Source organism: Diabrotica virgifera, chromosome 5 (assembly GCF_917563875.1).
Source record: "Diabrotica virgifera virgifera chromosome 5, PGI_DIABVI_V3a".
In the NCBI taxonomy this organism is placed as follows: domain Eukaryota; kingdom Metazoa; phylum Arthropoda; class Insecta; order Coleoptera; family Chrysomelidae; genus Diabrotica; species Diabrotica virgifera.
In genome coordinates this window covers 121,416,232-121,422,631 of record NC_065447.1, presented here as the reverse complement: position 1 = coordinate 121,422,631, position 6,400 = coordinate 121,416,232, and the positions used below count along the sequence as shown (strand labels likewise).

General features: G+C 33.6%; 1 long non-coding RNA gene across 1 annotated transcript; it reads right to left on the bottom strand.

Moving 5' to 3' along the window:
- Positions 1–473: 473 nt before the first annotated feature.
- Positions 474–3,375, bottom strand: LOC126884359 (uncharacterized). Its single transcript, XR_007697983.1, has 3 exons — positions 3,010–3,375; positions 2,221–2,257; positions 474–1,853 (listed from the first exon to the last, which is right to left on the bottom strand). It is a non-coding gene; the product is annotated as an uncharacterized LOC126884359 (long non-coding RNA).
- Positions 3,376–6,400: the final 3,025 nt, after the last annotated feature.

Here is a 6,400-nt window from a genome sequence, read left to right as displayed (position 1 = left end):
CAACTCTAACTCGATTTCCTACTGGTAATCTTTAGTTTCTGCAATATGTGCAATATTGATGTTTTCAGTCAATTCACCGACCGTGTTTGCGGAGCTTCTGGCGGCCCAATAATCACTAAATTTATGACTTCCGTTTTTTTTATGAATAGTGTTAGGTTTAAGATAACAGAATGCTATGTTTGTTTTATTTTTGATATGAATGCAATTTCTTTTATTTAGAAACGAACGCCCACTTCTATTTAATTGATGGATGAATAATGAATATACATATTTGTTATTCGATTTTAATTTTTAAATACAAATATTTTTTTGTACAGTATTTTTGCCGCCCCAGGGGCGTCATTTGATAGGGTTAGGGGAGGCAGTTGCCCCCTCCCCTGAAACTGAAAATGACTGAAATTTACAAAAAACACTTTCAGTTTTCATTATTACATCATATAATATATAATGTATTGTATATTATAATGCTTGCCCCCCCCAATCAAAATTTCAAGCCCCTGTGCCGCCCTCTCACAATTTGCCGCCCTAGGCAGCTGCCTATATTGCCTAATGGATAAAGCAGCCCTGTGAATAAGTCACATGTATGGTAAATAATGCCTCTCTCCCAGTTGGTTTCCTGTTAGTTATACATGTATGGTAAATAATGCCTCTCTCCCAGTTGGTTTCCTGTTAGTTATGCTATCGTCTAGTTTTTTGTAGACACATTCATGGATCACTCGCAAGGAAACTTTTAAAACATGGTTCATCAAACTGATCATCCTATATTCCTCAAATTTCATTGCTTTGGATTTTTTGGGTAGGTATTGGGATGCAGTAAACTTCGTTGAATAATTCTACTACGAATTCTACTACTCATAGTTATATCTATGTGGTTCTCTGTTAGTAATCTTAAAATTTCTGTACCTATTTCAGAAGGTATTTCATCCGGTCCCATGGCTTTATCATTTTTTATACGTTTTAGTGCTTTTTCACTTTCCTCTTTAGTAATTGTAGATCCATTTCTACCTCTTAGTTCTACTCATTGTCTCCATTATTTCGTCGTGTTAAAAACATAGCTCTTTTATAATATATTCTTTCCATCTATTTATTTTCTCTGTATAGGTAACTACTCTGCACCAGAAGTTTTTAAATGAAAAGTATTACAGAATATTTTGTCTTTTAATTGTTATCGTTTCAAAGATTGTTATTGTGTGCATCAAGTTTTAATTTTTGTTAATTTAGATACCTACTTATTTAGTTAGACAATTCTATTTAAATTTGACTATTATTTTACAATGTTTAGGTACATGCTTTTATATCGAGACACTGTTCTTGGACGTCCTAGGAGCTAGGACGAGGACTTAAAATAAATCTAGGACATCCTCGTGATAAATGAGTTTACTTATTTTTATAAATCGTTTATAGACATAACTCAAGGCCCCGTCTCACCATCAAATAATTGACAGTTAATTTGATCAAACTTGACAGTTAGTGACACAAAGTGACAGTTAGTATGTATAGTTTGTGTCACTAGTCAAGTTTGACTGTCAAGTTTGATCAAATAACTGTCAATTATTTGATGGTGAGACGGGGCCTTCAGAGGGCCTCTCCTGAAATTGGGTAGGTATGTATAGGTACCGATAAAGTACTCGGCTACTCTTTTATTTTTAGAAACATTCAAACATCCCGTAAGGGCCAATATGAGTACCGGCGCTAGGGTATAAGGCGCCCGCCTGCAAAACTAGCATAGGCGCCCTTAGGTTTTTTAAAATTACTATTTTGTATAATACCCGAACAAAAAAGTTCATTATGGCGCCCCCCAAACTGGAGCGCCAGCCTGGAGTGCATCCCTTGCAGGCCCGTTATCGCCGGCCCTGTAACAATATGAACTATGAACATACATCATACACCTACCTATAATGTAGAATGTAGAAAGTTGAATAATATGTCGGCAGTGTGTCCGTAGTCCGTGCTGCCAGCTGCCATCGCGGTCAAGGGCCAAAATAAAATATCAGATGTTGCAAATTCCTGTTTGTGTTAGAAACCGCCCCTGGCCTGGCCACGTGCACTAAAGTCCATAAGCGCATCATAAGCGCAAAGCGCATCGCATTCTCATTCTACATTCTACAACTAGAACCAGATGGAACCAGAGTTATTATTATAACCGCGTGGTCTCTGTCTCCGTTGTTAATCTACATACACACTTATAACATAATGTTAGTATTTGATATAAATACTTACCTACATTAAAAATTATATCCTAATATTATATATGTAGCTATTTATGTTAGTGATGTAACGAATATTCGTATTCGCATTCGCATTCGCGAATATTCGCATGTTTTTGCATATTCGCATTCGCATCCGCATTCGCGAAATTTGTGCGAATGTTTTGCGAATATGAAAACCAGAAAAAAAAATAATTTTAAGATAATATTAGGTTAATAAAATCAAAATCGATTAACTTTTCATCTTTTTTTATTAAGAAAAGGTAACTTAACCTCAAACATGCAGCTACTCTCAAATGGAAATATGCAGGACACAACAGCAGACAAAGAGACTGAAGATGGAATGAAGCGATAACTCACTGGAGAACTCACTGGAGACTACAAAAGAGGAAGAGGCAGACCACAGAGGAGATGGTCGGATGACCTAAAAAGATACGCAGGGACCAGATGGACCGGATTAGCACTGAACCGAGAAGAGTGGAAAAGTAAGGGGGAGGCCTACGTTCAACTTTGGACAAATGAAGGACAATAGATAGATATAACTTAACCTTGTATAATCACATTATCAGCCTTCACTTTTTTTATTATTTGGTATTATGTAATATAGCTTAAGATTCAGATTGATTTACACTAAATATTAATTAACTTTTCATTATAAATTTAGGAAACATTACAAAAATAGAAACAAATTAAAAAAAACTGAATATTCGCATTCGCATCCGCATTCGCGAATGTCGGTAGCAGATATTCGCATTCGCATTCGTATTCGCGAATGTTCAAAAAATGACATTCGTTACATCACTAATTTATGTATAATAAACTCATTCATAACTATTTGGTTGAATATTTATTCTTTGGCGAGAAAATTAACATTTCCTGATTTGTTTTAGATTAAAATATATCTGCGGTTATATTACTATCTGCCGCCTACTTGATTTGAACAGTTTTAAAAATAAAGTCAAGGAGGTGATATAAGTAACTGAACGTAACCCGTTGGAAAACTTGTGCGAAGTTGACTATAAGGTCAAACGACATAGATTTATTTTAATACAAGAAATACTACGATCCGTATTATTGTTTTGTAGTTTTGACTAGTCATAGTAGGGCAATGAACTAGATGAAAATGAAGCCAAAATCCTTAAACTTTGCCTATGTTGTTGTATTGACCGGTAAGTTATTTTTTGAATTATTTTTTGTTTTAATTAGAACTTAAATTGAGAAAACAAAGTACCTACATTCCCATTTAAATATTTTATTTTTCCGACCGTAAGTAGTTACTTCACTATACCTAGGTTTTATTATAATTTTTCTCAATCTAGAAATTTCTTGGCTTGGTTCCGATTTTATCATCCTATATCAGTTATAAATAATCTATAACGACTTATCGTCATAAATATGCCTGTGGCTGTTCCCCGTCTTTGCCCTTCACCTTGACCTACGTTTCTGTCATTCATTTTTTACGTTATAATATTTACATTTTTATGGTAGCCTCGATTGTCCTATATTTTTTAAATAAAATGCCCCAGATATGTACTCAGTCCAGTTTCGATTTAGAACAGTGGCGGCTCGTACCACTTTAAGAAGGTAGTGCCACAACTCGGGCAGCCGCCAAAATTTTTAGTGACGGATTTACGATATTGTCAAAAAAAGGTATACTGCCAACAAAAACTAAAAAAAATATGCGCGGATACTTTTATCTTATGTACATATCTTAAGTTTATTGATCTGAGGTGCCAAGCAATTGTCCAACATTGATCAAAACAGTTCCGTAAATTAATTAATAATAAAAACCTCTTAACCTACCACCAGCATTTACTGCTGATAGTGCTTGAAAATTGTTATTACGATTTAGTCTCTATTTACCAATTTATAAAAATAATACTATTTCATTATTCACACACATGCACAAATTTTTGTAATGTCACTTTTAAAGTTTACGATATATGAAGTTCATTCTTCTATTTTTTGGTTGCAAAGTTTTCAATGACTTTATAATTAAAATTATCAATACAATTTACAAAATGCTTTTCTGCAGATAGCATACCTAAAGCACTAGGTTTCCATGTAAACATCGAAAAACAGCGTTCTGCTTCAGATGTTGATATAGGAATGGTAACTAAAATACTTAAAAGTTTAATAGTTTCTTCAAATGTGCTTTTTGAACCTTCCCTCTACAATAAAACCGATAGCGAAACAGCCCCAGAGGTAGTACTTAATTCGTCTCGCTAGTACAGTACCTACTTCTAATTCAGTTTTAAACCGAGTTTTGCTTAAAAATTAAAATTGTCTTCATGGTTTATTAAGAAATGATTCGGAGAACTGATGCTTATAAGCAGAAAACTTCTCCGACATAAATAAATTAGAAGCAACTATATGTCCGGAGAAGGTAGACCTTTGAAGGATCTGGTACTTTGAATAATATGAACCTTTAAGTCGTTGTCTAATTCGGCGCTAAAATTGACCAGCTCCTTAAATATGCCTCTATTTTCTGAATTTTCTTTTTCGTCGTGACCTCTTAAAGCTAACTCGAAAGCTCCACATTTATAGTGTCCACTTATAACATTTGTAGTTTTTTTTCTAGCGAAAAACCACCAAAAAAATTTTTAAAATACTAATCTTTATTGTCAATTAATAAATTAAACTTAAGAAATAATCAAAATATTATCAAAATACCCACGATCATGATGCACCAAAAGTTTAATTATAAATACAAAAACTTTTTAACAGAAAATATACATAATAAAAGCGACAAACCAGCACGTAAAGAAACTCAAAATAAATAGACCTGGCTTCATACCTTCGTGCCTGGCACAGAGATTCTAATGTTAAGGGCGTTCCTCGCGATTCTGGGCATATCTAAATTTCAATGTAAAAGTTTAAATAAAATAACGCTAAAACTATGGCATATATTGAAATAATTCTTTTTTTATATGAAAGGAATTAAAAAGTTCTAGTGCTCTATTTGTTATTAAATTATTAAATTGTTTAAACAATGTGTGTTTTTAATTTTTTTTTTGTTTAAAATTAACGTAAAAAAATTTAAATACAAATACGTCACTAGAGAATTTTTCCCACTTTCCGAATCTGTTTTTGTTTTTAACATAAAGTGTAACACAAAGCACCTATTTTGTTTAAACTTTTTAAAAAATCTCAAAGTTCTGCTAAAATTTATCTCGCTCAGTGATTACAGGCTATCCTTGTTGTCGATATCGAGCAGTCCGCAAGTCGACAGGTACAGAGACCCTCTCAGTAGGGGGTACCTATCTTGTAAATAGATAAAGCTTATTTAGACTTTTGATAAAATTCCAAGATTTTTTTTATAATTTTTATTTGAAAACACCATCTACAGAAACATTACACATAATTCTATGTTATATAATTTTATTTTATCGATCTTACTGATCGTGATACTACTCAAATTCTTATCATATAAATATAATTAGGTATGTGCGTCCATAAAGTAACGCATAAATTCATTATTAGCCAAATAAACCCCCCATTTTTTTCAATTTTTATATAATTTTAAAGTTATATAAATTTTTTTTATAAGAATTGAAACTCCTCTGCTTGCACCTTTTTACCATTTTTTTTGTTTCCGTGAGAACTATATATTCAATTTTAGATTTTCCATGTCTTTTACTCCCAGTCCATGTTTGTTATTGACTCACTGTATATTCTTGCTTGTCTTCTTCTTCTTTTTTGTATAAACATGACTGTCTGTTTTTTAATGTGCCTCCAGTAAGTTGTGGTTCCATCGTTTTCGTGGTCATCCTACTGATCGTCTTCCTATTGGGGAACCATCTCTCGCCGTCCTTACTACTCTATTTGTTGCTATGTGGCTTATGTAGTCATTCCATTCTACTCTTGTGCTTGTCTTCTTCTTCTTCTTTTTGTATAAACATGACTGTCTGTTTTTTCATGTGCCTCCAGTAAGTTGTGGTTCCATCGTTTTCGTGGTCATCCTACTGATCGTCTTCCTATTGGGGAACCATCTCTCGCCGTCCTTACTACTCTATTTGTTGCTATGTGGCTTACGTAGTCATTCTATTCTACTCTTGTGCTTCTTACCCAGTTTTTAATGTTCTCCAGCTTACATCTCCGCCGTATATCTATACTTCTAGCTCTGGTCCATAGTTACTTACCATCGATTTTTCGAAGGGTTTTCATCTCCTCTGTTTTGAGCAATCTTTATG